This window comes from Mastomys coucha, unplaced genomic scaffold (genome assembly GCF_008632895.1).
Source record: "Mastomys coucha isolate ucsf_1 unplaced genomic scaffold, UCSF_Mcou_1 pScaffold5, whole genome shotgun sequence".
In the NCBI taxonomy this organism is placed as follows: Eukaryota; Metazoa; Chordata; class Mammalia; order Rodentia; family Muridae; genus Mastomys; species Mastomys coucha.
In genome coordinates, this window is record NW_022196911.1 from 111303293 (window position 1) to 111311684 (window position 8392).

General features: G+C 49.5%; 1 long non-coding RNA gene across 1 annotated transcript in view; it reads left to right on the forward strand.

Annotated features, from left to right (window-relative positions):
• The first annotated feature begins 7223 nt into the window (after nt 1–7223).
• LOC116077298 overlaps nt 7224–8392 on the forward strand; it is a 1470-nt gene continuing 301 nt past the window's right edge. The window contains exon 1 of the long non-coding RNA XR_004113204.1: nt 7224–8364. This is a non-coding gene — a long non-coding RNA (uncharacterized LOC116077298). The remainder of the gene's footprint in view (nt 8365–8392) is intronic.

An 8392-nucleotide genomic window follows, 5' to 3' on the forward strand; every position in this document is an offset into this window, starting at 1 on the left:
TCTGCCAGAGGTCTGCAGTAGAGCCAGCCCTGTGAAAGGTCACTGTGGGGTTGTACCTTCCACGAGGAGCTGAGAGGTTTAGGAGGCTCATCCTAGCCAGCTGTCTGCCTGCAGGTTCACCCAAGCCAGGGAGAGGAGGAGATGTTCCCTGGTGTGTCCATAAAGGGGCAGAAGTTCACATTACCCTCCTAGGGCACTTTGAGGGTACAGGGGGTGGGGACTTGGGAAGGTTTCACACTGAGTCCCAATCCAGAGGATCAGACAGGACCCTGCCAGAACTCCAGGTTCTGGGCTCAGGAGATCCTCTGCCTTCATCTCCCACCACAGATACCCCCACTCTCTCCTAGGCTCCTGGGGTGTGTGCTTTGGACTGAAGGGAGGTGGGCCTGAACATCTGGAGCTTGACTGTCACTCTCCTTGTAGGGCCAGGCCTCTCTGGTCCCCAGCCAACCAAGGCTGCCTTCTACTCTTCACTTAAGCTCCACTTCGACACCCTTCAATCAGATCCCCCTGAGTGCCAGCCAGCTGTCATCAGCTGCCCCTTGCTGTCTCTGTGCTTGCCTGGCCCTGGGTGAGGATGGGAGGGGGTATGGACAGGAGTGTTGGGGTTATTGGGGTTAGCTCACGGTGCCCCCTACCCTGCTTTTCAAACCTCCCCTATAGGGATCTGGTGCAGAAGTCTCTGTCCCATCCGCTCCACCAGTCCAGGGTCATGTCTGTCTCAGCCTAGCTCAAGGAAGCAGGTCCCAGCCAGCCTGGGGAGGAAGCCCCTCCACTTTCTTGGTGGGGCTTCAGGGGACAGTCTCCTCAGCCTGGCACTACTGACATTTGGGAAGGAAGGTGAAGGTATTCTTTTGTTGGGAACTGTGTGTGGTAGATGCTAAGTGGGACCCTCTATGGGCTAGATGCCAGGATCTCCATCAAGTCCCAGGTTGTGACAACCAAAAATGTTTGGGGATGTGGCAAATGTTGGTTAGAGTTGATTGTCCAACTTCTGGGCTGAGGTCTGGTTCCCTAGGGAGTTACAGGGGGGCTCAGCCAGCCTTATAGGGACCCTGGGAATCCACACAGTCTCAGATTTTGCTTGCTTCTCTGGGGAAGGGCGACCTGGGAATCCTAGTCTTTAGCTGTAACACAGGCAACAAGTGATCGCTGGCTCCCTCCTTCTGGCCTAGTGAGCTGAGTTGTCTTGGGACAAGAGTGCCAGCCACACAAGTCTGTTTGCTGTACACTGGATCAGGGTGTCTGGGCCACCAGAAAGACCCACAGTCAGGGCCCAAGGTCAGGGGAGAGTACAGGCCACAGCAGGGGGCAGGCCACACTTGGCTGAGCACAGCCCTCTGTCTTGTGACTCTCAGAGGGATAAATGGACACACAAACACACACACACACACACACACACACACACACACACACACACACACACACACGGAGCCCACGCAGATTCCCTCCCAGCCCCTGTACTAGATGCCTATAAGGAAGGCTTGCCGATCGATCGCCGAGCAGGGATGGGGGCAGGATGCTATCTCTACCTCACATGCCAAGAACGTTCTAGGAGAAGCCAATCCCATACTCAAAGCAGATGGTTTTAGTAGCCTGATTATACCGACCCCCCCCAACCCCCCATATTCAAGTGCCCTAATTTGCACAAAAGGACTCTGGATAAGAAAGTTGGGGAAATACTGTTCAGGTTCATGTGTGTGAGGGTGGGGCTGCCAGGCAGAGGAGGCAGAGGCTTGTCCTGCCTTGATGTTCCTCTACCCCGTCTTTCCACCTCTTTCTTTCTCTATTTTCACTGTGAAAATAAACCATGAATTTGATTCACTAATTCACTGCAGTGCTGGGGATAGAAGGCAAGGCCTTGTACATGTGAAGCAAGGGCACGAACCCCACCCCACCCCTCAGCTCTAAGTCACCAGTTTTAAAACGTTTTTTATTATTTTTAGTTGTCTGTGTATGTGCATGCTTACGTATGAGTAAGACCTGTGCATGCACTGCCCCGAAGGCCAGAGGCTTGGGATGCCCTGGAACTGGAGTTTCAGGTGGTTGTAAACCACCTACTGTGGGTGCAGGGAACTGAACTCAGATCAGAGGGAAGGACAGTGTGGGTGCTTGGGGCTGGGGAAATGAATGGCCCAGTTGTTAAAAGCACTTGCTGCTCCTGCGGAGGACAAGATGGGAATGGGCTGCTGTCTCCAAGAGAAGAGGAGAGGAGGCTGGCTGAAGGAGGGATGACTCAGCAGTTAAGATTGCTCTCGGAAGTGTCTGGTTCTCAGCTCAGGTCAATCGCCACCATCTGTAACTCCAGCTCTACATGATCTGACCCTGGATCACCTAGTCTTTGCAGGGTCTGGTCCGTGCACATATCACTCACTCACTCACACACACACACACACACACACACACACCTACCTTCCTATAAAAGTCCAACAGCTGAGTCACAGGAAGCTTTTACAAAGGGCTCGTCTTTGGGAGTGGGGTTGGGGTTCGTTTGTGGAGTAGAAGAGGACCAGACAACCTAAGGCTGCCCCTTCCAGACACATCCTATGTAGGAACACCCTTGATGTTGTAAAAATTTGTTTGTTTGTTTATTTTTGAGACAGGGTCTTAAGCATCCCAGGCTGGTCTGGAACTCATGTAACCATGGATGCAAGGACGACCAGGAAACTTCTGATGTTTTGGCTTCCATCTGTGAGTGTTGGGATTAGCAGTGTGTACAGACATTCCCAGTGTATGTAGTGTCCAGGATGGGAGCCAGGGCGTTGTGTGCCCTAGGCAAGCAGTCTACAGCTAAGCTATAGCCCTAGCCTCACCTCTGGAACTTTCCTTCCTTTCTTTCCTCCTTTCTTCCTTTCTCTCTCTCTCTCTCTCTCTCTCTCTCTCTCTCTCTCTCTCTCTCTCTCTCTCCTTCCTTCCTTCCTTCCTTCCTTCCTTCCTTCCTTCTTTCTTTCTTTCTTTCTTTCTTTCTTTCTGTCTTCCTTCCTTCCTTCCTTTCTCTCTTTTTGGTTTTTCGAGACAGGGTTTCTCTGCATATCTCTGGCTGTCCTGGAACTCACTCTGTAGACCAGACTGGCCTCAAACTCAGAAATCCGCCTGCCTCTGCCTCCCAAGTGCTGGGATTAAAGGCATGTGCCACCCCTGTTTATTGTCCCCTAGAGTTCCTCAAGGGGACAGAGATCCAGTAGGGCAAGGGTGTAGGTCTGGGGTCTAGCACCTCTGGGTCACTTGCCTGCCACTCTTCTGTGTCAGATAGATGGAAAGCTGCAGTGGTGACTCACCGGGTCACTGGGATCTGGGCTCTGATTTTAGCAGCAATTTTCACCTTTTAAGGGAATCTTTTCCTCCCTGTCTTTGTTTACATGTTTCCTACTACACCACAGACTCCCAGAAAGGAGAAGTTGCTGTATTTTTATCTCCACAATCCCGATCCCATCTTTGGGCCTAGAGCCTGGCATAACAGGGGAAACCATGAAATATTTGTTAAACAAATAAACAAGGTTGGGTATCAAGTGCCACCTGGTGGAGATACTCTGTTCAGCGGTGTCTCAGATTCAGGCTAGACCAGTGGACTTGCAGGGATGTATCCTGGTAATGCTGTTTGTAATGTCCAAGTGTGGGGTCAGTGGTCAAGAGAGTGAGGGTAAGGAGGAGGCTCCACCCACTTTGAACAGATAAGATGAGGCATCCACTGTGATCCACTGCATATACCTTTGTAAACGTGGGGGGAAGTTCTGCACTGAAGGCCATGGAGGGGTTTAGGAGATGGCCCAGTTGCTAAAGTGCTCACTAAGCAAGTGTGGGGGCCCAGGCTCCATCCCCAGAACCCACATAAAAAGGGAGGCATGATAGCCCATCTATGGCATCGCAAGCAAGCCTTTGAGCTCAGCATTCAGGAGGCAAAAGCAGGTAGAATTCTGTGAGTTCAAGGCCAACCTGGCCTGCAGAGCAAGTTCCAGGACAGCCAAGGCTACACAGAGAAACCCTATCTCAAACAAATATACAGAGATAATCTCTTATGCACTGTGTAAAAGCATTCACCTGTCAATAAAAAGCCTATTGGCCTATAGCTGAGGCAGGAAATAGGTAGGAGTTCCGGTAGAAAGAAAGGATTCTGGGATGGAAGCTCATGGGAGGATTCACCCTGGGGACCCTAAGGAGGAAAGACGCATGGAACCTGAGCAGAGGTAACCGGCCATGTGCCTTACCCAGAATGGGATAAATAGGTTATTCAGTTATGAGCTAGTAGGAGAACATGTAAAAAGCTTTGGATATTTGTATTTGTGAATACCCATCAGGACACACACACACACACACACACACACACACACCCCAAAAAACAGCTAAGCATGGGAGGCAGAGACAGGAGGATCTCTGGAACTCCCTGGCAAGGCGCCCTAATTTAAGTGGTGAACCTCTATTGAGAGAGAGAGAGAGAGACAGCGAGAGCAAGAGAGAGAGAGAGAGAGAGAGAGAGAGAGAGAGAGAGAGAGAGAGAGAGAGAGAGAGAGAGGCTGCTCTCCTATGAAAAGAAAAAAAAAAAGCCAAAGATGGATAGCTCAATGGTTGACTCTGGCCTCTACGTGGACACACACACACATGTATGTACATGCACATGCACCTGCATACCCATGTGTATTCACATGTTCACATGCATATGACCATACCTACCTGTACATACCATACATACTAGATAATTATAAACAAATAAAGGCAATAGAGATAACAATAACCACAAACCTTTCTGGGCTATGGTTACTATAGATTGATAGCCTCATTGTAGGAGGAAAAGCTAAGGTTCAGAGAGGGTAGAGATTCAGCCAAGGTCACGCAACTTACTCAAAACGAGGTGGGATTCAAAACCTAGGCTATGCTGGGTGTAGTGGTGTGGGTCTTTAATCCCAGCACTCAGGAGGCAAAGTCAGGTGCATCTGTGTGAGTGTGAGACCAGCCTGGTCTGTAAATTAAGTTCCAGACTAGGCAGGAATACATAGTGAGACCATGTCTCGACAAACAAAAAACAAAACCCTAGGCTATGCCTTCTATCCCTTTTTATTTATTTTCTGGTTTATCCATTTTTTTGTTGTTGTTTTTTGTTTTTTTGAGACAAGGTTTCTCTGTGTAGCCTTGGCTGTCCTGGAACTCACTCTGTAGACCAGGATGGCCTCGAACTCAGAAATCTGCCTGCCTCTGCCTCCCAAGTGCTGGGGTTAAAGGCATGCACCACCACTGCCCAGATCCCTGCCTTCTGTGGAGAGAATTTTGGTGATCTGGTAGTAAGAGGGATCCCTGCCTTAGAACTAACAACTGGGTTAGAGGAGTCCCACCTGAAACCTTCCTTATTCTCCACAGGCCCCGCCCCCACAAAACAACAAAACAACAAAAATAAGCATCTAACATGGAGCCCATGGTGGCCTAGAACTTGTATTAGGCGGCCCCAGCTGGCCTTGAACTCATGACTCTCCTGTCTCAGCCTTCTGAGTGCTGCTGGAATTACCATCCTGTACCTTGTTGAGTACAGATTTTCTTAAAAAAAAAAAAAGTTTATATGTTTATTTTATGTATATGAATGCTCTGTTTTCACGAACACCAGAAGAGGGAATCAAATCCTGTTACAGATGATTGTGAGCCACCACATGGTTGCTGAGGATTGAACTCGGGACCTCTGTAAGAGCAGCCAGTGCTCTTAACACTGAGCCATTTCTCCATCCCTGAGTACAGATATTTTTTAAGAGCTCTCCAAAGTGCATCTGGATTTGAGTTTTTGCCAGTGTGGTCAGTGGGACTGGGAACTGGAGTTCTGCTTTGCCCGACAGAGCCCTGCCCAGCTGGACCACTTCTCCATTCTGAAAGTGAGAAATCTTAGCAGCTTTAAAGTCGACTCCTTGACTCCCCTATCCTTCAGCCAAACACATTCTCTTCTCCCCTGCCCCCTGTTTATCTCTCTCTCCCTGTCTCTCTCTCATTTTTTTTTTTAGGTTTATTGTTATCTTATATGCATTGGTGTTTTGCCCGTATGTACATAAATCTGGGTGAGGGGTCAGATCCCCTAAAAATGGAGTTATACACAGTTGCGAGCTGCCATGTAGGTGCTGAGAACTGAACCAGGTACATTGGAATAGCTACTGCTCCTAACTGCCAAGCCCTCTCTCCAGTCCTCAAAACACATTCTCAAGGAGTGTTCCTGTAATCTGGGAGCCTTAGGATGTTGGGCATTGGACCCAGAACCCAGTTTAGGAGGGAAAGACCAAATCAAGTCTTGCCTAGGGGGCAGGGTAGTGCCATCCATTTCCTTCATTTGTCTTCTCAGGCCCCCAGGCAGATGAGCAGGTGCCCCTCTGTGCTGCACCTGCAGCCCAGCCCCTCCCTTCTTCCAGAGCAGCCCAGCAGGCAAGACAGCCCAATGCTCTGCTTGCCCCAGAGGGCTGAGCCAGCATCAGGTGGGTCTCAGAGATACTGATCCTGCTGGGGATCCGAGTAGCCTTGGTTTCACTGGTTGCTAGGCAGGGGCCTGAGAGACCCCAAGTGTTTCTCAGTGTCATTCAGAGAGACCTCAGTGTCCCAGCTCCTTTCTGGCTGGGCTGTAAGACTCCTCTCACATTTCCTTCCTTAACTGCCCCTCAGGAGGTCTCAGGTCCTCTTCCCAGTGTTTGATGCCTCTTGGGGTGAGGCAGGAGGTAAGGGTGGAGGATGCTGGGGGCATTAATGCTATACCCTGGGTACACCTGCAGTTCCTATACAAAAGCTCCTGCTTTCTCAGGGGTGTCCAGCAGATGGCGACAAGGACTGCTTGTGGCTCTCTGGGATCTCAACCTAGGGTCCAAGAAAAGCCCCTTTCATTCCCCTCCCCTCCCTATCTGGTCCTCCTCCTCCTCTTCCTCCTCCTCCTCCTCCTCCTCTTCTTCCTCCTCCTCCTCCTTCTCCCTCTCTCTTTCTTTCTCTCTCTCCCTCCTTCCCTCCCTCTCTTTCTCTCTCTTTGAGACAGGGTCTCACACTATGCAGCTCTCAATATATAAATCAGGCTGTCCTCAAACTCACGAGGTCCACCTGCCTTTGCCTCCCCCAGTGCTGGGTGGGATTAAAGACCTGCTCTCCCACATCTGGCAGAAGCCTCTTTTCTTTTTTTTGTTCTTTTCTTTTTTCTTTTTGTTCTCTCTCTCTCTCTCTCTCTCTCTCTCTCTCTCTCTCTCTCTCTCTCTCTCTCTCCCTCTATCCACCTCCCCTCCTACCTTTCCTCCTCCTCCTCCTCCTTCTCTTTTTCTTCTGTTTGTTTGTTTTTTGAGACAGGTTTTCTTTGGCTGGCCTGGAATTCACTCTACACCAAGCTGGCTTAAAATTCATGAAGATCCACCTGCCTCTGCCTCCAAGTGCTAGGATTAAAGGCATGCATCACCACCACCCAGCAGAGGCCTCTTTTCTATTGAGCTGTGGACTATACAGACTCCACAGTCAGTGGCCATGTCCTGAATGAATAGTCGCGGGTCCTAGTTCCCTTGGGAATCACATGGGAACAGGTAGATCTCCCCAGAGAATACTCACTCTATCACTTGTCTGTCTCTTTCTGGGTTTAGCCACCTGGTCTACCCCAGCCTCATTATGCTCAGGCCCAGTTCCTGTTCATTCTCTTCCTCTTCCCTGAGTCTTTAGGTCTACATCTAGGATGGTGTTGAATCATGTGATCCTCTGCATATAACAACAGCTATGTTCACAGCAGCTGTGACTGTAAGAGACTCTCTCTCAAGAGGAGGCTGTTATCCAGCTGTGCTGGAGAATATTTTCAGTCCCAGCACTTGGGAAGCAGAAGCAGGTGGATCTCTCTGAGTTTAGAGCTAACCTAATCTACATACATAGTGAGTTTCAGGGCTACATAGTGAGACATTGTCTTAAAAAAGTAAAATAAATGAGTAAAACCAGATTTTCAAAATTGTGCTATTAATGGCTGATATTTCCTCATAGAAATGTGTGTGTGTGTGTGTGTGTGTGTGTGTGTGTGTGTGTGTGTGTGTAAGTGTAAGGTCATTGGCCTTCATTTCCAGCCATTTTGATTTAATTCTTCCCTAGTTGCATATGGCCTGGTGGTCTCTGGAGAAGCTAGAGTGCGCAGGCAGTAGAAGTCTAACTGAAGCAGGGAGTCCTGTGGGAAGTACAGAGGTCCTTGTGCTCATAGAGAAGCCCTAGGGGAAGGAAGAATGTTAAACCCACAGGGCTGACTGTTCAAAGGGAGGCATGTATAATTTGTTTTCTACCCAGAAGGCTGGGGCAGATGTGGTTAAGGCCTTGTTACTTTTGAGGAAGGAAGACCTACCAGATCCTCTCCCAGACCCTTGTCAAGAGCTTGTCAATCTACAGAGCCTGTCTTCCTTGAAGGTGTCACATGCAGTCAATCTACAGAGCC